Source organism: Puntigrus tetrazona, chromosome 16, assembly GCF_018831695.1.
Source record: "Puntigrus tetrazona isolate hp1 chromosome 16, ASM1883169v1, whole genome shotgun sequence".
Taxonomy (NCBI): Eukaryota; Metazoa; Chordata; class Actinopteri; order Cypriniformes; family Cyprinidae; genus Puntigrus; species Puntigrus tetrazona.
The window spans coordinates 5,978,789-6,002,117 of NC_056714.1; the positions used below are offsets into that span (position 1 = coordinate 5,978,789).

General features: G+C 40.8%; 2 pseudogenes; both read right to left on the minus strand.

The window, feature by feature from the left end:
• Positions 1 to 640: 640 nt before the first annotated feature.
• Positions 641 to 16,677, minus strand: LOC122360785 (annotated as a pseudogene).
• Positions 16,678 to 18,670: 1,993 nt separating this feature from the next.
• Positions 18,671 to 23,329, minus strand: part of LOC122360786 — a 39,152-nt pseudogene continuing 34,493 nt past the window's right edge.

The window sequence follows — 23,329 nt, forward strand, 5'->3', positions numbered from 1 at the left end:
GGACTGAGGCCCTCCTGGAATTCTGCCCAGGAGGGGTGGAGGAACACCTGGGGTGCCAGGCCGATTGAAGAGGGCAGGGTATGGCATGAGACAAACTGCTCTTTCACACGTGCAATAAGTCTCCCTAACAGGAAGGGGAGTTGAGTTGCAGCTTCTCGGAGAAGTACCACCGCTACCTCCTTTGCTCCATCAGGATGGAAGTTGGCCAGGCAGGTAGAGGTGGGACTCTGCTGTCTGAGTACAAGGACACACCAACCCGCCAGCAGTGGAGTTTGAGGAGAGGAAAAGTCTCTGGAAGGAGGGTGGGGTTTGAGAGATGGGAGGGAAGAGGTGCAGAGGACTGGGGAATGGAAGGGAAAAACGGAGGGGAGGGATGGTGCGGAGGAATGGCATGAGAAGGTCGTATGGGTCTTCGTTTGGATAAGGTGGAGAGTGAATGTTACCAGGGGTGGAAGGTGAGCAGGAGGAGGTGGAGAAGTGGAAGAGGAGGACCAATCCCAACTCACTCCCTGAACTCATGGCTGCGACTTGCAGGGGTGATGTGGAGGCGGGGCTTCCTGCAAACTCCTCCTCTTCATGCCACCCACTCTAGAACCATACTGCTCCTCTTCTCAGGCCTCTTCCAGCCATATGGATGCTTTCACAGTTTTGGATGCTGGTTGCCGTAATCAAAGGGTTTACCGATTGGTGCTCCCTCACTGGAGATGAAGAAACCAGAGTCTCAATCTGCGATAGTAGTGGTCTCCATTGTCAGCTGAAGCTTTCCTTTCCTTGTCTTTCATCCCATGCCGGATCCTCCACTTGCCTTGCCAGGATGTGAGAGAGTGCTACTCTCCATCCATCTTTGCCTTTATTTTCGAATCCTGCACCATGGCAGCTGATGGAACAACTTTTCTCTTGAGTCAAGTCTTCCTCTTTAGTTTTAGCCATTAGTGGCCGGTTTGAAAGTCGCACTTGGGCTAAAGGCGGCCGTCGTGAGGTGGTGGTGTCGCGATAATCCCGATCTTCATTCGCATTATTCTCCCAGAGCCTCTGCGTAGGTGATCACGCGGCATCCCAGGGTCTGTGATAGGCTGTAGGTGAAGTTATGACCTCCCAGACAAACCTGCGTGACTGGGGCTCACTGAGTGCATAGGGTGAGTCCATAATTTCATCTTGGGTGGGCGTGCTACCACTCTCATCTCTCGGACAGGGTGCCATCCAGGTTATCCCCAGCCAGAGAGAGAGGGCTGCTGCTACCCACATCATCAAAGCCAAGTCGGGCGCTGGGTAAGTTGCCCTGGAGGAAACTGTTGATCTTGGAGCTCCAGGCTGGGCATAATGCCACAGCCTCTGTCTCTCACATTCTTTCTTTCTTTCTTTATCTCGTTCCTTTCTTTTCTCTTTCCCTCTCTTTTCACTTTTTCCCTCTCTCCCTTTCTCTCATCCAGCTCTGGCAGAATTGTTGCTGTGAGCTTTGGGGCCTTACGGGTTGCTCCCCAAGGTTGTTGTAGTGGAGGTTGCTGCAGTGTGACAGCTGAGATGAAGAGAGACAGATGAAGATGGAACAGGGTCTGGGTAATTGAGGCGCCTGAAATATGAAGGCTGATGAAAGGAAGAAGACAAACCTGCAAGATAGAGATTTGTGAAAGTATCAAAATAAGCCACTAGTTCAAACAGGCTTCCCCATCTTCCCATTTTGACTACCAGATTATAATGAATAGTGCACAAGTAACGTGTCCTGCCACACAGGTTGGGGCTGTGAGTCTGTGTTTTTGTGAGAACATTCAGGATGTTTTGAGGAATCCACTTTAGACAAGATGCTGGCCAGAGGTTTGATGAGGGCAATGTTGCCCGGGAGTCAAAGGAGGGCTTTGGAGGAGGAGGCAAGGCTGGAGGGTGCCGTGGAAGTGTGCCAGAGGCAGCGGGACACAGGACTGACACCTGGGTGCTCGAGATAGAGAAGAAAAATGCTGTAATGAGCTACAGTGATCAAACTCCCCTCAAACTCTTTCAGTGACCTTGGGTTGTAGAGATATGTCCACTAAACCACTAAATAAGCCCTAAACATTTTAAAGCCACATCGTTTGGAGACTTGTCTGCTGTATGGTCAACATATTGGAGAACTCACGGTGGTCTTCATCGCATTGGAGAAGCGAGCTCAAATGGAGCTGATCTTGCCCCAGATCCACATTGGCCAGAGTTCACCTGCAGGGGAGGGGCTAACGGCGGGGCAGGTACAGGTGTGGTCGCCAATGGGTGTGAGTGTTTGCAGTAGGCGTTGATTGATGATGACACAGACACCATCTTTGTTAGGTGCTAAAATCTGAGATGGTTTTAGAAGCGGTGATCTGGTAGCTTTTTGTTGCTGTAGCATTTGTAATCTTGGGCGCAGATGGAAGACTTGACTTCTCTTTCCTCTAAATCAACTGGAGGATAAGGAAAAAGCTGTAACAGTTAAATGTTACATATTTGACTCAGTATAAATTTCTGCTCGTCTCTGATTTCTCTTACCAGCAATTCCAGCATTTGCAGAGGTTTCATCTTCCTCAGACAATATCCATATCCTCTATATCTCTGTTGTCCTTCTGTTGCTCCAAACTTCTCCCTCCGTTTCCATCCCCACCACCCAAACACGCTCCTGGAGTTCAAGCCATGGAAGGCGACTCTGAGCTTGATGAGGATGGGGGGCGTCTTCAGAGGAGGGGATGGGAATTCATCCAGACTGGGCAATGTGGCCTTCAGGCGTCCAGCTTTACGCTTCAAGCTACTGTACGATTAGCGAAAGCTTTATCACATACTAAGAAAGTGATGCAGGGTTTGACAGAAACTTGAAATATGAGGTTAAAAAGGCCAGTGGTGGCTAGGACACTACCATTAAGCTACTAACCATGCCACTTGGTTGACAAAAGCCTAACCTCCAGAATTTTTATTTTATTATTATTAAGTCAGTGGTATTTAGAAACAAGCATGTTCTGTTTTTAGTCTGGCATCAGAGATAATCACTCATTGGCAACAATTTTGACCTCTTTGTACTGCATCTGCGTAAAAGATGTCTGCCATTTCCCCAGTGCCTCCAGCAGCCCAGAGTCCCTGCTTTTCTGGCCCTCCAGGAGCGTCCACGAAATTCTTGCAGCTTGTGCTTCCTCCTCAAAGTCCTTTGAGGAACTTATTCCCCACCTGCTTTATCTGTAGGTAAGTTGAGAACAGTTTGAGGAAATGCCTCCAAGCAGTAATATAGTGCTGCTTTTGGTAAAATTTACATTACCTTTTAACCTTTTGAGGCCTCTGTGCTGCAGGCGTCCACTCTGAGGCAGCTAACTGCTTCTCTCTTAAATCACTCTCATCCAGAGAGTTCTTGTAAGACGATAAACGCTCTACAAAATCCAATGCGGCTGAAAAAAAGAACCAATAATTATTAGTATAATAATAATAATAATAATAATAATAATAATAATAATGAAAAAATCCAATTAGATCTAAAGGCAATCATGACTTACAACAAACTCTGCAACAATTTTAGACTTAAAAGCAGTTTTAGTTAACTGGGGCTGCAGAAATGGAAAAAAAACATATAGTCAAGTTATTTTTTGATATACAGTACATTAGTAATCTTTGCTTATGTACGTGCTCTGTCCCCTGCACGATGAAAACCCTGAAGTTATTAATACATTTATAAATGTACTTAAATTCTGATTTTTCATTTTACAAAGTAACAATGACAAATACTGAAATTATAGATCACAAACTAACCAGGAGAAGGCTGATGCTCCTTCACTTTCTCTTTCTCTTTTTCACTTCTTTCTCTTTCTCCTTCTCTTCTCTCTTCTGCAGACTGGTCTTCAGCTCAGAATCAGCTCCTCAGGATAAGCATTCCTCTCCTCTTAATCTTTTTGAAAGATCCTCTCACGGACTTACACACTTTTTGGATCCTAAAACACACACACACACACACACACACACACACACACACACAGGAGTCAGCCGAGAAAAGTGCCACTAGCACGTACGCGGATCACTCTTCCACAGGCGTGTATGTGATTGACCCCCTTGACCAGCAGAGCGGCGTCTGGCAGCACCTCGGCGAAAGGTAGTTACGTGATAAAACGATAGCGTTCTTCGCTTTGCAGTTCTGAATAACATCATGGCGAGTAGAAGATTAGACCTGTGGGTTTATCAGCTGCACCAAGAACAAGCGGAAAACAGGAAAAGAATTGTTAGACTGCATCAACTAACATAATGCACGCTGCTATGTTCAATATCGTGATGTATGCCTCAATTAGCTGTATATATAGATCCAAGAATTTTCCCAGATGCTCTCTGCTGATTAATATTATTATAAACACATAACTTTATTAATACCAATGTTCTATAAATGCACTGTCTGTTAAGACTTTTGTGAATATTAAGTGCAAAATATCACCTGAGCAGGCTTGAAAGTTTACAAAAAATTCAACTAAAAAAAATAAAAATAAAAAAATAAATCACAGAAAAGTAAAAACATACAATTTCTACCATTGTTAGCCTGGTATGATGTAGCAACATTACAACAAACACGGCGATCACGAGGATTGTGTTGGAGTTGTGTTTTGTCATATTAAAGGACAAGGTTTGATACGCTTGATAGCGTATGAATACTAATGCTGCTGGTCGATTAAAAAAGAAAAAAAGTGCACTTTTTCTGTAATTAATCACCTTATATTAAAGTTTTAAATATATATATATATATATATATATATGTCTATTTTTTTAATATCATTTAATGGCATGTTATTAATGACTGAAAGCCAGCATCACATATCAAATGTACTGATTCCCTAATATTTAACCCTGACTGTAGCCATTAAGCAGAATTAGACCATCAATTTTAACATTTATTAGTTTATTAGCCAATGAATTGATATAATTATTTCATTTGAATTAAAAAACATTTGCACAAGGATTGAAAAAATAAACACTTTACATAATGATGATGTATTTAACAAATAATATTTAATAAAAATCCCAATTAAAAGAAAAACACTAAAAACAGGCAGTCCCCAAGTATGGCACACTCTGGGAATCATATATAAGCTAGAGTAACACTTCTATCGAGCGATGATTCAATAATTTATCCTCTGGTTCTTTAAAACGAATACTTAAGCATCATCATCATCATCACATCATCATCATCAAAGCTAAACTTCACATTTTCTTAAATAACGCAGCCAACAAAGACAGTATAACCTTTTTACTCCACAACACCAGTAAAATGCATCTTTTAGTGATCTGATGTAACTCTTTCTTACAGAGCAGCGCAGAAAATATGTTTCATTGAGCTACTATAAAGAAGTCGATTGTGGTGGATTGAAATATACTTCATAGAAACACCAGATGGCTTGAATAATGAAACTATACATGCGTCTGTTTTCTCATAAAAAGGTTTACTGGGTTTGGGAGTAAAAGCCTCTGACGTCAGTCCATCCTTCTTTGAGAATTTGTTATTTAGATACATAGTTGTTTTTAAATTTAAGTACTAGGTTCAGACACTTATTTTTCAAAGTATTGATTTGGCATTGGTATCTAAAAGCCCCAAACAATACCCATTCCCATACAGTGAAATGACAAACATGGTGGAGGAAGAGCGGATAAAGAACAGCGTCGTTTCAAATCTAAGTTTGTAGTTTCCAGGATAGATCAGGTCTCTTGGGAGTATTTGGGATCCAGCCCGGGAGTGGCAGATCCTGCAAAATATGAGTTAGTCCAGAACAGAACAACTAGTCAGCAGGGCAGAGTTCTTCTTCACTAAAAACAGCATACATCGATGTTTCCATATGACAGCAGGTGAAGCAAAATATGAATATATAAAAATATGAATGTGCAATATCATGCTTATTGTTATGTAGAAAGAGCGTTGTTTTTAAGTTTCCAATAACATTAGAAATTTTGAGTGATTTCATTCAATTGTATTGATACCATTTGATGTCATTAAAATGTTTATTTCAGTAAAAAAATCAGATGCACATTTTTTAATTTAAACAATAAAAAGTGCATAAAAATTCGCGATAAAACACCATTACCAAGAATCACACAATCCTGTTATTATGGGTTTATCGAAGCAAACCGTGATGACCTCTGCTATGAATGATGCCAGGCGCTTTTATGATTTTAGAGCTCAGTAAAACTTGACAATTCCGATAAAACGTTTAAAAACGAATTGGCGTATATGTAGGATCATTGTGAAACAGCAGTCAGGGGAAAGCGTGCAAGTACACAGAGAGAAGAAAGCTGTCGGCGATAACCTCAAACACAAGTGATCTAGACAAGTGGGAAAAGTTTTCAGTTTAAATGAATGCAAGAGGCCTTTCTTTTTCTTATTCACAAAAAGTAGGACTAGCAAAGTCCACAGTTTTTGCTTAATAAAGAGGCCTAATTTTGTGTGTTATTCGTGAGCAATATTCGTTATGAATTTTGAGTTTACCTCCACGAAGAGCTCACAGTACATTGAAACTCTGGTTCAACAAAACAGCTTCAATCACATAAGGGAAGTAGAAAACAGCACAAATCTGTTTTTAAATTATTTCTGTAAGGTTGTAAATTATTTCAACATGACAGAGCAGTGGCTTTCCTCAACAACCTCCATGCGTGCCTATAAGAGCTGTAATAAACTGGGGCTGCGCTGTGGTGAAATTAAATTGCAAAGATGCTAAAAATCACGATTAGGCTGAGCGTGACGTCGTGTTCATGCTCGAGTTAATAACTACTTTTAGATGGCGGTACTCACACACAGATGTTCAACTATAAAACCAAAAACACAGAAACTCAGCGTTGTTGAAGATGTAATGTTGTAGATGCATTTCCACTGAAGATTAATTAGAATGGGAAAAAAAAAGTAGATCCAGAATGGTTTTGGAATGGGATGGTGACTCTCAAGAATCTGATTGGGTCGTTCTTTTAGTTATACAGATGATAAATGCCGTCCCAATTAGCTCGTTTAACATTGCTGGTTAACAAACGAGAAGTTGTATGATATGTAATGGACATATTTTTAATGCAGTAGCATCAGTTTAATAAAAATGCCGTTTAATTTTCAGCAAGCGCTGATACATTTTACATAACTTTTTTAATTCACGCTACTTTTTTTACATAAAAACTCAGACGACTTGAGCCGTGTGGCTTTGGTGACTCTGAAGAGAGTGCAGCCCATTTTATTTATGAGCAGTTAGTCTGAGAGGATTCTTGATAAAGTGCACACCAGTCGGTGTGAAGGTGCAGATCCTCTTAAAACTGAAACATATGCAGTAATACACAGATTAAAATGCTCTGATGTACCTTAAAAAATGTGAGTCATTGTTCTGTGTGAAAGATGCGCTAAAGCTTTCTTCTAAAGCATTTCTGGAAGTTTGCTGGAAATAAGCTTAACTCCAAACTAGGCCTTCGTTAAATTAAGATAAGCCACGTTTGTGAAGAGAGGCCATTGAGTTGATAATGATAATCATAATTCGTGAAACCAGGGAAAGGGGTTGGGGTAAGATTAAGAATCGTTTGGAGATGGGATCATGACTCCTAGAGGTGGATTGAATCTGAAGTGCCTGAAGATTCCCACCGTAATATCACTTAATAGTCTAGGGCTGGGTGATGTTGATGAAAATCTGGCATCCTACGATGTCTGGCGTGAACCACTGCGATGGACTGATGGCATCCAGGAAGTGGGGTTAATTAACTCTGTTGTATCCTCTGATCAGCTTAGTCTTTGTTTCAACCGTAATTAAACCAGTAAATGAAGTTAAGTCACACACAAATGACCACCCGTCAATCACTTTTCCATGGTATGAAAGCGGGCATGATCTGCGTCTCATAGCAACTGTCAACAAGCAATAACAATAAAAGGTACTTTGTCTATCTGGCTGCTTTGGCTCAAGACCTAATGAAAGACGAGAGCCACTTCTGAGAAAATAGTGTCTGTAATCAGAAGCGAAAGATGTGAACAACAAATTTAGGTAGCTGCGTGTGCACCATCCCCGCAGAACACAGTTCATCCACCAGTGTCCTCCCGCATAAAAACAACAATAACCACATCTGAGTTTTCGCTAAAAATCATGATGACAGCGAAAGATGGAAGCAAGTGTGGCGCTATGCCATACCCATCAGAGAGATGGTTTCATTTAATGCCCAGTGAAGAAGCGCACTCAGGCCATGCTGCACACCACGCTTGACTGAGCTGCCAGGTCAGAAGTTCTTCTCCAAGATCACCGTCGTGCAGCGACCTCAGACTGACCGTAGTCCCTTCCAGCGCATCTGAAGCCCTGCGTGCGTCAGTGACCGCACGATATGTCAACCACCAAAGAGTAGACACTAAAACATGACGACTTCAAACAAGTTGCATTGCCAGAAAGCGACAACCTTACAAAACTAAAAGTTGGAAACAAATGACGACTTGACACTTGATTCTAGCCATGAATTAAAAATGGGGAATAAGAAATATTATCAAAAACATTCGTAACCATTATTCTTCTTTGATTCATCAGCATTATAGAAACCGTGAAACTATGAACCTCAAGACGTCATTTGTATTTCGTTTAGGCTTTTAGCAAAAGTGGCTTCCTCTCTTCTCGAATCTGTGGATCGTAATTGTGAACTAGCACTCTAGAGCAGGTGCAAAGCCATCGCAGGTGTTTCCTCAGCTTTCACGGCAGGCATGTGCGGTTCTGGAAGCCGTTGACAGTTTACAGATATTCTTTCTGTTACCGTTTTCTCACTTTTTGCAATGTTAGCTCCCTGGACGGTGTACTAGAGAACTCACAGACAGTGAGCGTGAGAAGGCAAATGAGGCCATGATGCCGCCCTCAGCATGACCAACAGAGCAGGAAGATCGCGCGAACCACAAAACCGAACCACAATGAGCGGCTGCGTTGTGCTGCACACAGTTGCTTTCTAGTCTATTAATCAGTCTATTAAAATATTATTAACATAATTCCACGCCTGTTGGGGAAATTCGGATGTTTGGGGAAATGGGAGAGAAGTGATGCGATGATGATGATGATGAAGTGCTGTAGGTTTCTGCCGCGTTATCGCGTATTCTGAACTCACAAAAACAAACCAAGACTTTGTAAAGAGCTTAACAGCCCTTTGGCTTAACATCTGCAAACGAACACCAGCGTACAAATGATCTTCGGGCTTTGAATTTACTCTTTCAAGTGAAACTCACTGACACTCAAGCGCTAACAAACTCTTGGAAATAATGTTCCAGTGTAATGAAATGCGTGTCACGGCATCAGCACAGCCCCTTCTTGCATTTAACTGTACTTCTATTATTAAACTGCTGATACCTTTTATTCTACACACATAGAGTTGTTGCATCTATAAAGACTGTGAAGTAGCGTCAAAATATAAGCTGCAGAATAAACTTGATTTTGAAATGTACAGCGACTCATGTTCCCAATGAAAAACATATTTGTGGCAGTCAGTTTTGTGTTGTCAATATTGTGTTAGAAATAAATCAATGTAAAGGATTTTATTCCTTGCTCTGGCTACTATTACAGACCAGTGCCTTTTACAGATTCCTAAAGCTGTTGCCATTGTGGCAAGAATTATTATTAAAACATTAAGATGAGGATAGAGAGATACAGGACAAAGCGTCACCAAAAACACGGACTACTGTTTGCTAGCATATTTAACAAAGCTACTGGGAAAACAGCTCCTAATAACATCTTTAATTTCCATAAGCCAAGCTGGCCATCCATCCTCCTTTGAAAAGTGTCTCCATCCCTGAAACTCACGTGTGTGTTAATGAACTAGAAGAGCTTTTCAAAAGGTAGTTTTTTTGTAAAGACATCCCACAACAGTCAACGTGAAGATGTCGGGAAAGCTTGATCGTAAGAGTACAGAAACCGTCGTCCTCGCGTGGATTCATCTTTCACTAATGTTGTATTAACATCAAAGCGAATATATACTGAATAAATCTATTCACATGTCCAAACAAACTGAATATTCTCTTAGAGTTCTCATAAACATCATTAAAACACCCCATATATATAGCGCAAATAACTATTTAGTCACCGCGTAAATAGCACGATTGTCACACATTTACAGTAAGTGGCAAGTAATAGATTTAGCTAATAAATGTATTGACAGTTCCCAAGGCTCACACAGACTCTTTGAGGAGAAGTCAAAAACCTGACTCTCTCAGCATGAGGCAAAAAAAGAAAAGATTGGCAAAATCAATCACCTGCATTTTTACCATTACGACAACTCTTCTAAGCCGTTCAAAAGGACAATTTACATTTTAGGTGGAACCAGATGACAACTAACAGTAAAGTCAGTATTAAAGATTCATTAACCTTTACCAGATAAGCTGACTAAACTCACTCGTTAAACAATCACTGCTGGGGTCTAATTTATTTGAAAAAGTATTATTTTCACTTGGTCACTTCTTGTGCATTTATAAAAAAAAAAGTGAAAAGACTTTTCCAGACTAAGTGTATTAAATTTATGTGTAGGCTAATTACATTATAATATTTGTATTTACAGATCAAATGTAATAATCTAAATACAATTACTGATCGGATAAGAAATGGCTTCTATAAAAAGAAGATAAAATAATGCCTTGGATTAAATATGAAAACATGCAGATTTATGTCACAGCTGATGGAAACTGATGAGAATGTCCTTTAGATTAAATCATATTTGCAAAAAACAACAATATAATGTACACACACACACACACACAAAATGCCTTAATTTTGAGCAATGTAAACAAATTAGTAATAAAAAAATAAATAATAATTTTTAAAAATCATGCCACGTATGAGAGAGAGAGAGAGTCTCATCTCCAGCTGCCACTTCAGACCTTTTTAGTGGCCTTTTCTTCAAATACACAAACGCTGACTAACCTAGGCACTTTTCCTGGATGAGCTCAGCTATGGTGAGTTAGTCTCCGATGCTGATCCTGTGTTGATGAGCTCTGAAGCTCTGCTGTCTGTTCTGTGCAGTGAGAAAATTTGCCGTTCCATAACAACAAAGAAGAAGAAGAAAAAAATCTTTTCCCGACAGAAGAGTCATCGTGCTAGATCTCGGGCACTAAAGGTTCCTCTTATAATGCTGGACATCCCTGCAGCACATCAGCTGGTCTGCTGCAGCTGTCGCTATAGCAACAGATGCTCTCTGATGCTTTTTTTGTAATGCTTTCATTTTTCGGAAAAAGCAATGGTCAACTTTTCTTTCAGAAAGGCGCCAAGTCGAACACGACCTAAATCTATCTACTGCAGTATCTCTCTCCAGTCAGGAGATCATGTGGTTAACGCAGTCATGCATTGGTTAAAACAAACAAACAAACTGTTGCTTATAGCATGACGATTCATTTTGAAAATACAGCGATACAATTTTTTTTATCATACCACCCAGCACTAACTCATCCGCGCGTAATCATCTGTGTAACCATGGCAACAACTGGCGCATTTGAATTGCTTTCCAAAGAAATCCAAAAGCGTGACTTCACAACACATTTCAGCGAACACTTGTTTTCATGATCATACGTTTTAGGAGCTTATTTAACGTTAAGCGCTACGCCCGGTTATCACGAAGCGACGCCACGGGCGAACGGGTAGCGTTACATTATCATAGAGATGGACTGAATTAGTGAATCATTTTCAGTCGTCACGGGCACCTTATAAAGTTTCAGGAGTGATATGACGTTTAAAAACAAAATTGCATCCCCAAACATTACAACCATTGAGTGTGTGTGAAACAGCACCGTCCACAGAGCAGAGAGTCCACAGAAGTCCACAGAGAGTGTTTATGTCTGGAAGGTCGGCGGGGTTGCCCACGTCCTCAGAACCACCCCTTTTAAGCATCTTTGAGCTTCGTTTCAGGCTCGATCCTTTTGATGGATAAAGCGAGAGCGAGTGCGGTGCAGGTCGTCAAATCTTATTTCAAAACATTATTTTAGCGTGTTTCAGTTTGTTTTTTAAACAGCAACGATTCTGGCTATCTGGTTCTCTGACTCCTCGAGAAAGAAGACGCGGCGTTTAAATACGCCGTTAACAGAAGTAGCCCGGTTAATTGGGTTACATCATGCACGGTGCTTGAATTAAGCAAAAAATGTTAAATGTTTTCATAAATACTGCCTGCGATGTGTCATGAACAAAGCACGACCTATTAAAGAAATCCAAAATAAACCCAATTTAATTCTATGTGCATAAGCGAACCAATCAGTCTTTGAATGCTCTCGTCTCTGATGAATTATGATTCAAGTTCTTCTTTTTGTAGCAAGCGATTGATCGCTTTATTGTGCTTGGCAAAATGCTGCATATTTGTGGAAATTTTGTGTCAAATAATAAATCTAAACTTAACTTTTATATGAAAAAAATATCTTCGTATAGACTACAAAAATAGAGCCACGATGATATAGTTTTTCTTAAGTAACAGTTCTCTGTTTAATACCTTGCCTCCGTTACTCATGTGTTACATCGCTTTAGAGCTTTTAACCCAAGTTAGATTTGATCATTTTGAAACTGACTTGAGTTTTATGAAACTACGACATTAAACATGAAACGATGGAAGGCGAATGAAAGACCATCAACAGTACAACGTGTGGAAAACAACATTTATTGTAATGCATCTTAAGATTAAGTCACGACTAATAGGAACCGATCTAGAGTGTGGTCACTAAACTTAGATTTCCTTCAGCTCGTCTTACTTAACATTTAAATCTGAATATGCATTGATTTAAACTTGTCCAAAAAGAATTGTTCGTAAAACCGAGAAGGCAAACACTTTGATCCCACTTTAACCACGACTACGGAGTTATTATAAAGCAAAACCGGCATGAAAGCACATGAAAACATAGGCTGATGTTAATGTTTAGGCGAGGTTCAGGGATAAAGGTCGGCACGGTACTCTCCTGATAATTCGATCTCACTCACTATTATATTAATAATTAATGCACGTTCTTCAGAGACCAAGCGCTCGGAAATTAAAAAGCGTGCTTATATAAAAGCATAGTTCCTTGGGTAAAAGGTCTTGTGGTACGATCTGCTGCCTTTTAAAGATCTAGCTGGCACTTCACAGAATCTTAAGTGTTGGCCATATAAATATCGTCTACAACAACACATATTTTTGTCTCTGAACGAGGAACTGCTTTTCCTCCACATCCTCACAGCATCACCATCCATAAAACCATGTTTTTTTAAACAATTTTTGCATTAAAAAAAAAAGGCCATTCCTGTCGTGCTTTATGGGGTTAAAGTTAGGCTAACTATTCTTATATTACCTTGTTTTTAGTTGAAGATCGCATGCTTCGGTCACACACGCCTCTTAATCCAGTCAGCAGTTGATGGGTCAAGCTCAATAAGAAAGTTGGGATGATTTTCAGCGTCACCGGCCGGAGATGAAGCATCCCAGAACCTCACTCTCAGCCCAAACAACACACTCATCCAGATCCAGACCATCACCAGATAAACAAGTCCTCAAACAGGACAGACAGAATTGCCACTGCACCCTAACAGCATCCCCAGAACAGGGAACACCACGCTTCCCTTCATGCACACTCAGATGGAATTCATTTCTATATATTATCACTATGGCGCAACCAGGACGGAAAGAGTTACTTCTACGAGCTGGTGTTAGAGACACTTTGATGATCATCTGTCGGCATAATTCCTGGAAGCCCGGCGGAGTCGAGATGATCGCCGCGTCCCATCCGGTCACGAACAGCGCTGTTAAACGCTACAAAGAACGTCACACTCTCCGTTTTAAATGCTGAGGGCCTGCGTAATGAGCCTGTGAAACCAACACACACACACACACACACACACACACACACACACACACACACACACACACACACACACACACACACACACACACACACACACACACACACACACACCCAGAGCCTGGCTTTTTCCTAATACGACATTTCTCAGCATTCAGCACGACATGCGCCGTCACCTGAACAAAGTGCGTGTCCAGATCCGACCGTTTCGGCCGTGGCGCGCGCGCGCGTATATGTGTGTGTGTCTGTTAGCTAATGTTAGCAACTTCACATTTCTTCAGCCACTTCATTCAGCAGCGCACGACGAGGCCGTGGTGTTTTTGTTCTCGATGCACCACGAGATAATCTCGAATGGACTCCATCGTGTTGGTGACTCCTTGGAACCCGTGGTCCATCGACGACTCGAGCGCGGCCGCCGAGCCCTCAGACTCTGCTGTGACCGCCGCTGGCCGCTCCGGGTCCGGCCGCCATCTTCCCTCAGTCCCGGCGGCGGCGCGAGCTGACGCCTTTAACCGGCAGGGGCGACCGCGCCCGGGGAGACGCACACCGGCCTGCCCGCCGTAGTGCACACTCACTGATGACACCAAGACACGGCATAGCGCGTAGGCCCCTGGCGGGGGTGAGTTTCTACGCGTTTTCGAAAAATGTCGTTTTCGCATTTTAAATGCACATTTCAGCTTAGCATGTCTGTATATACTCAATGTTACAAATATTTCCCAATAAAAATACTTTTAATTTTCCGAATGTAAATACATAATAGCATTCCACATAGGCTGCTTATTTGGTTTAAAAACAGTATAATAACTATTAAACTATTTCTTGTTATGATTTTAAATCTGCGTTTAACCTCGAAGCCTGACTGAAGTCTGATTTTGTAACTCAGATGTTTATAACTCAAATTATGAAGGATTTTCAAAGTGTAGCGTGAAACACTTCTGTTGGAAATTTGATGAAGTAAAAAAGGGAAGAATTAAATGTGATCGGTTACATAACTTTAATAAAGTAAGTAAAATAGTTACACTATCTATTTATTATTAGAGATTTATTATTAGAGATTTGAGTGTGTGTGCCAAAGGGTACTATGTAAATGCAGAAAAAAGTTATTATCTTTTATGTTTTGTTAATGAAAAACTTGCTTGTTTAAAAGAATATTTATTCTATTATTATATAATATTTTATAGTAATATCCTCATTAAATATTTGTATTGACTGTAACAAGCCTTCCCTTCAGTTTAATACTCAATGACAGAATTTATATAAATAATAAAAATCAAAATCAAATCAAATGAGAAGATTGTACCAATCACATTATAATATATACAGGAAAAATACATTGCGCAGCATGCAATTAAACATTTGCATTTCTTTTGTTTGATTTAAGAGGTCTAGTTAGTTGAGCCTCAGCATCAGATGTATGTAGCATTAAAGTCCTGGCGTGTTTCTGTGAGGACCAGGCGAGCGAAGACGTAGGCGTCACCGTCTTCGAGATCCTGTCCTGCTCACTCCATCACATGCTTCTTAAAGCATACATTTACAAACACACCGCCTTTTAAATGAAATTCACGATTCTAATTTGTATACAGCTTAAAAAAAGTATAAAATAAAAAACATGGCTATTTACATTGAAATTCACTCTCAGTTGTTATTCTGATCACACCGGCATTTATGCTCTGTGAAACAAAAACAATGCTTTGGACACAACTTTATTTAAAGAGTATAATGATTTCTTAATGTAGCCTAATTATTCACGTAAACAGCCTGAGGAACAGAAGTAAATGAACGGCAGCGAAGCGTGAGTTTCTGTGTTTGATTAATATTAATGTCACCTTCGGGTCCTGAGCTGCTGGTGGAGAAGACGCTAAGAATCACACCTTGAACACGCAGCGAAAAAACGGCACGAATAAAACAAGGTTATTATAACCTCGACAGAGTATAAGGTGTGAAGGTCAGTTCGGGTGAACTAACCCTGACCCTAAACGCCACTAACCTAAAAACCAGACAGAAGTGACAGCTTGATAAGAGCTTTGTTCGTAGCTTCAACCTCAGCCTTCACCTTACAATCTAAATGATAGAAATGTTGTTCTAAGACCAACAAGGGATATTAATACCAAAGCGTAGGCAAATGGTGACACTGAGTTAATGAGCCGTCGGAGACCCAGAGTTAGTTAATGACTAGAGACGGTCAATATGTGTCTGTCTGGTCAGCGCTGGGGGAAAACGACATTACAAACCAATCCAGAAGATGATATGTATTATACAGTAGGTTACAGAGCACAAGTTACCCTGTCTAAAATAAGTAGTGTAAATGTTTCAAATGCAGTATTCATTTAATTAGGTTTCTACATTTCTTATGAATGTTCAGACGTTTAAAGCAGGCGTGTGTTAACCGCACAGTAGTCCAGCGATGGATTCAGGATCACGCATCATTTAACTGGGAAGCAGAGTCACCAGAAAAAACAGACGACTTTGAATGGTTTCAAGGTTGATTTAAAATCAGAAGCCTCGTTTTAATTTCTTCGCATGTCTGTGACAGGAACCACTGGCATCTAACAAAAGATTCAAAATAAAGCATGAACGCAAAAAAAGAGTTATATGTCTTAAACATCGGTGTCTCAATTGGTGCAACTTGGGAAAAGAAGAATGTGGAAATATCGGGAAGTGATATAAGCCTCTGTAATCATCATTTTTTTATCAAGTAACTGTACGCTTTTTCTCAGTAACTGTAACAAATTAGTTCCATTTTTTTGTAATTCAGTTACATAACTCTGTAACTAGTCCCTCCCCAACTCTGTCTGGAAGGAAAGCTCTTGTTTTAGTTCACATCCACTCCACACCGACCGAACACAGATCACACTGACCAGCCGTCCATCAGTCTGTGGACGACGCAGCTCTTTCACTTCTAGTCCTGAATCTGACCAGCAGTTCTCTGAGCTCATCTCTCTCATCTCTTCTCTGAGCAAGTGCATATTATTTAACATTTTTAGCTTCATGCATCAAAAGAACAAGAAATACTGAGACAAAATGAGAACGAAAGTAGCACGAGGGTCACGTCACGTTAATCCAAAGCATACTATGTTAGCTTATGAGAATCGTGAAAGAATCTTATATACACATCAAACTGTTTCCATTAAGACAAAAAGAAATTTGGCGAAATTTGGCAATAGTAACAGATAATAATAATACATTTAAAGTGAGGAGGGTCTAGATTCAAGGAGTACTGTAACCAAAAAACAACCTGCTCTCATAAAAACATGCACTTTTTTTTATCATGTTGGAAACATGCTCTACATCAAATCAACCTAAACCTAGCAGACAGTGTTAAAACACGCCAGCGTTTCTTCAGGAAACTGCAGCCATATGTACTTGTTGGTACGTATTTCGGGTCTCGCTAAAGGTGCTATGTGTATGCCATGAGTCAAAAAAACACAATTTTGGGGGTTACACAGAAGTTTGGTTATTACCAAAATTGGAAAGGTCCACCCAGAACACTTTACGATCAGCACAACCCCAAAATCAATGACAAAAGCAGCGGTTGAGGGAAATACTGTTATTAAATTTACCAGGTAGCAATTATGGATCATATTACAAATTTATTAGATAAAAAGACAAAAACAGACGCAAGAGCTGTGGTAAAACACTTTAAATCGAGCCGGACTGACAGAGAAATGCTTGAGTTTGCACGCTTCTTACCAGAAAAGTATTGTCTTCTGTTGTTATCGGAGCGCCTAAATAAGTGCATTTCATGACTGTGTGGTTTATGTCTGTATGCATGTGTAGGAACAACAAGCCAACGATTTATATATAATCATTTGTTTATTGTACGGCGATAGTATCTTTTAGCATAAGCTTGTTAGCATAGATCACTGAATCTGATTAGACCAGAAGCATCTAACATGTCCAGAGTTTCTAGAGTTTTCCTATTGAAAACCTGACTTTTCTGCACTAAGCCAGAAGCGGCAATGAAAAGTTTGAAACCCTTGGAAATGTTTTAACGGTCTAATCAGATTCAATGATCTATGCTAAGCTATGTTAAACCTTTCTACGGTCAGACCCGAGGTCGTCCAATGGATTCAAAAACGGATTTTAGGGTGAGATTGAATATTTGTTTTCTCTGGAGCTGATGGTTTGATCAGCACGGCCTCACAGCACCAACGAAGGCCGCCAGGTAATCATTCAGCGTAAGTATTAGATGGTTTTCATCTGGTTTATTGCTTGATGGCAGCAGTTGCTCCACGTTCAGAATCGCCAGTAACGCTCAGCACATTCATCTAAACTTCAAAAGACTCTAACTGGAAACATGGTTTAAGTCTCACCGAATGCCACGAGACATTAATAACGTAAAGCGATGTATGTGTTTTCTGTTAAAGTCTTCACAGAGCCGTGCGTTAGAAGCCGTGAAAAGCTCACAAGTCATATTAATTCCTGAACGCGCTCCAGCGGCCCAGCCTGACTCCATCTGGAAACAATAGCGCGTGAAGAACAAGAAAAAGCTCTGACTCAGCGAAGCTGGATCACCGCACCTACGGCCAAGAGAGAAAGACAACGCTGTCGTGTGATGGCAACGTGACACGCGTCACTTTAATAAGAACCGCTGTCGATAACAAACCCTGCGTCCACTCTCGAGAATAACGCTGGCTGCGGACGAGCGATTACATTCATGGACACGCACACAAACTCTGTACATGATGGGAGACGCAGCTCTGTTCAAAACCCACATGTGCAGCATCTCTCGCTCAGACCAAAGACAGATTTACGGCTCTTGGCAGCGCGCTGCTGCTAAAAACGTCCCGCGAAGAGAGCTGACTTCGTGAAACGTGACAGTTCATTAAGCTAGTTTAATTGGCATTCTGTTTCCTCCGAAATAATGAAACCCAAACACGTAACAGTACTGCGGAGGCACGATTAAACATACAAAAAAAAATCGCAACAACTATACCCGAACAGCAACATTAAAGCCGTATGTTACAGCAGAAAAGCATTCTGGTATACTGCAGCATTGTTAATAAATAAGAGAATTAATATTAATCATACAAAAGCGCTGATTCGTTGTTGTGTTAATTTAAAACAGCTGCTCGGCTGCCGTTAATATCAACATATAGCACCAAAAATGACTGTAGCTCCACTACATGACACCGTATTCTCCGCTATGAGACGCATTAATCCCGTTTATGTGATTCACGTGATATTATGAGGCGTGTTCGTGGAAAAACCACGCTTCTGGACACATGGATTCGGTCTGGCCTACATCCGGAGGCGGAGCCCATTCGATCCGCTTCAAGCTCTGTGAGTCCTCACGCCCCGCCTCCAGAGGGCTTCATCGATGATGTCATTTCCTGTAGAAAGCGACGCGCGGAATGGTCCGCGTCACGCTCCGGACCCGGAGTCTTTATCAATGTCTTTGTGTTCAGTCCGAGGAGGTCTCAGGGGCTCGTGTGCGAGCACGACCTGCAGCACTGCTTCCCGTAGAACTTGTGGTTGCAAACGCCGTGCTGCGGCACCAGATAACACCAGCTGAAATGATCCTTACAGACCGCATCTGCACAGAGAAACACGGATCTCACACACAGGCAGGGCATACGGTAGTCGTTGTTAGGTATAGGTACGGGGTTTGAGGATTAAAGCATTTAAAATGTTACCCTGGAGCACAAAACCAGTCATAGGGTCGTTTAAATACTCTTTCCAACATTGTGGGATTTGTAGGATAGGATAATATTTGGCTGAAAACTATTTGAAAATCTGAGGGTGCAAAAATATTTTTAAATATTGAGAAAATCAGTTGTCCAAATGAAGCAATACATATTACTAAAATGATATGCATATATATATATATATATATATATATATATATATATACATATTTACAAAATATCTTTAGAACATAATCTTTAGTTAATATCCTAATGATTTTTTCCATATATCGTTCACTTTTATAAATACAATAATTGAAAAAATTAAAAATGGCCAATCTACTAGTAATATGCATGCTAATTATTATTATTATTATTATTATTATTATTAACTAACAGCATTTTATTTGTTTTAACTAAAATGTCTAAAACTAAAAATGCCATTAAAATATATATATATATATATATATATATATATATAAAAACGTACAGACACAAAAAACTTACTAGATACTGTCTAAACTAGTATATATACCTCAGTACTGAAAAACACTTCTCAAAAGTGCAGTATTGTGTGACGGACACCCGAGCTGGACTGACCTTTCTTCTGAGGCTGAGGGCAGAAGGCAGTGTTACAGGCCTGGGTCATCAGCGGCTTCATCTGCAGGACACAGGAGGAGGAGGGCCGCCGTGAAGGAGACACTGGACGGAGCGCATCTGAACACCTCCTCCACACGACACCGTACACTGCACACCAACACAAAACACTGCATGTGACCTTATCCGCGATATCGTGACATCATCGCGGTCACATGACGATCCGAACGATAGGTCTTCTGGGCAGAAAGTGCAGTTTTAAAATATAAAAGCTCTTAAAGCTGTGTTTCGGGGTGTTGCATCTGTCAAACGTGCTCAATAAGTCTGTTTTTGCCGTGTTTGAACACTTTGTCGTGATCCAGTGTTTTTGCTTCAGAGTTTAGCATGTGTTAGGGAGATCAAACGGCTACCAGTTATATTCCAGCTTTACACTCAGACTACTTTGTAGGAGACTGTGAGACGAGGGAAGACCTGCCTGAGACCACGGGAAGAGTACCAGTCCGGTCTGCCGCGAGAGAGGGACAGTCTGACAGGACACAGCTTCTCTGGAGCTCCAGGGAGGGTTTGGGCACATGCTGGCACTTTTGGCTGACAGTTCTCTGTATTTACCTGCGACGCCCTTCTCTGCGCACTTCACCACACGCAGCTGCAGGCCTCACTACAGGACGCTGAACACTGCAGAGAGACAGAGAGCATCAGCCCTCGGCTCAAACACGCGCCTGTGCATCAGAAAACATGCCTTTCATTTCCAGGAAATGCATGAGTCACTTAACGCAGCTTCAGATAAGCATCTGCCGAATAAAATCTACGCGTTTATGCATTCAGAAGATGCTTTCATCTAAAATAACAGAAGTGTAAGCAATCCTATTTGATCACTAGGAAACAAGCTAGAGTGGAAGAGAAATGTAGAGAAAAGAAAGGATTAGGCAACGCACTATTAAATACGATTTTTTTCCCATTATTACATTTGTAATTTGCTGCTTTTTAAAGAGTGTGGTAGTTGTTAGGTTTAGTTATAGGGTAGGATTAGGGATGTAAAATAATTTCATGTATAATAAGGCATTAATATGTGCATAATTAGCAATAATAAATGACTAATATTTTAGTCATTTGCATGCTAATAATTAATAAGCAGAAATGTTTATTAAGGAAGAACTGATGCAACCGGGCAACTTTTAAGCATTCTTCAGTTGAGAATGGGTAATAAGTACTTAAAAATGTTTCATTAACTGGAAAACGTATAGTTGCATCTTTTACAGTGTACAATCCCGAAAGCCTACGACAAAGCTGTCCTTAGCAGATGCTTTTATTTGAAGTCAATTGAGGGCAGTGTTGGGTTTCACGTGGGCTCAGTGGACACAGTGCCAGGGTTTTACCGGTTGCCAGGTTGAGACGAACCACTGGGCCTTGCGCTGTTTGTGGCAGCGCTTGACCACGCAGGTCTCCTGGCGCTGGGTTTGGGCAGAGCGGCACAGGACGAGTCCGGCAGCGCCCAGAGACAGCGCCACACACACCACCGCTCTCTTCATCACTCCCTTCCCACATTTACGAGAACACTGGGGAAGAAATATCAGACGGTCGTGATCGGGGAAGCTTTAACCGAAGAATTAGTCGTGCATGTGGTCACTGTTTGTTTGCATTGTATACAGACGCTTCATTTTGTGAAAAGGTCAGGTCTGAAAGACGATGGAGCGAAGCTCTAACCTGAGACCAGGGTCCGCGCCCAGGCCGGGCGGGCAGCTGTGTGTGTTACAGGTCTGCGTTCGGGCCGGCGCTGGCTGTGAGCACTGGTCATCGCCACCGTCTGCACCTGATCCAGGCCGCTTTTCTGGACACAGCGCACCTGTCTGATCTGCTCTCCGGATCCACAGCTGCGATTACACACGGCCCAGTCCTCCACACGCCAGCTGTGGTGTATAAAACACACACACACACACACACACACACACACACACATGTAATGCCTGGCATCCGGAGACAGTTATTTGTGATAAAACAATCACTAATGTTTCTCATATGCGCAGAGTTCAACTCGAGCGTTCCCATGCAAACGCAGCATACTGTAAATTGCAGAAAGATTACTGCTTTTAAACATTACATAATTAATATGCAATACAAAGTGAGCTTACACTTTAGACTTTATACTAGAGGTAAGTAACTTTGCAACCAGTAACTCTCAGAGTAGACAGTTAGGGTAGGGTTAGGGTTAGTAGAATACGTTTCTGATAGTGTGTAGTATTTTATTGACTGTGTTAGAAGATATTAGACAGTCTACTAATACTCTAATGGCTGCTAGTTAACGTGTAGTTACAGAGTTATTAAAACATCTAAAGTGGACTTTCGCAATAAAGCACTATCCAAGGTGATTCTTTACACTCCTTCGTATACACTGAACGTTTTTTTTTTAAAGATGTACAGTAAATCATTTTACTCCGTTTATATGATAAAAACAATCATTTTAGACATTTTTTTATTCATCCAGTTTTAATAATGTCGCATTAGGCATCGTATACAATATAGCTTTAATTATTTTCAGAATTTTAATACTTAAACTCATTTCAGTTGCATCTGAGGGTGCAAAAAAATCACTTTTATTGTTTATCCAAATGAAGTCCTTAGCAAAGCATATTACCATTCAAACATTATTTCTTATATGTTTACAGTAGGACATTTATTAAATATCTTCATGGAATATCCTTAACATCCAAAAGACTTTTGGCATGAAAGAAGAATTGGTTTGACTTTATTTTGACGGTGTTCTGTTGACTTCAGGTTACAGTGCAAATAAATATCCTTTAACTCAACAGAGTGTTAGTAGAGTATTAGTGAACGGGTCTGGTTAGAATAAGTTGATAAGTATAGTGTAGTCAGTATCTCTTAGGTACAAAAGCTGCCACTCGAGTGGTACTTTTTCATGTTTGTACCTAAAGGGTCCTTAAAGATACATTAAAGTGTACATAAAAGCTACAAAACCTTTGTACCTTTATTTCTGAGCGTGTACACAATGTCTGTTGGAATTCACGCCAATCACAATAAAGAGCTAGCAGATATTAATCAATAATACTGTATTGGAACATCAGAATAAAGTGTTCTTGAAGAATTTTGACCCATACGATGTATTGCTGGCTCTTTTTACAAATATAAGACTTCCTGGTGCTACTTCACAGGGAATATGCCGTCGCGTGTCTCGGTTGCCATGAACCCGTTTGTGTGAATTTATTAATTATGAACCGGATTAAACGTTCACACATCTATGATTTCACCAGGTCTCAGCTTTCCTCCTCCGTGATTTGAGCCGTAATGCATACGGCGCAGCTGGCACTCGTCTGGCCAATCAGACTTTAATTATTTGTCCCATAAATATGACTGAGCA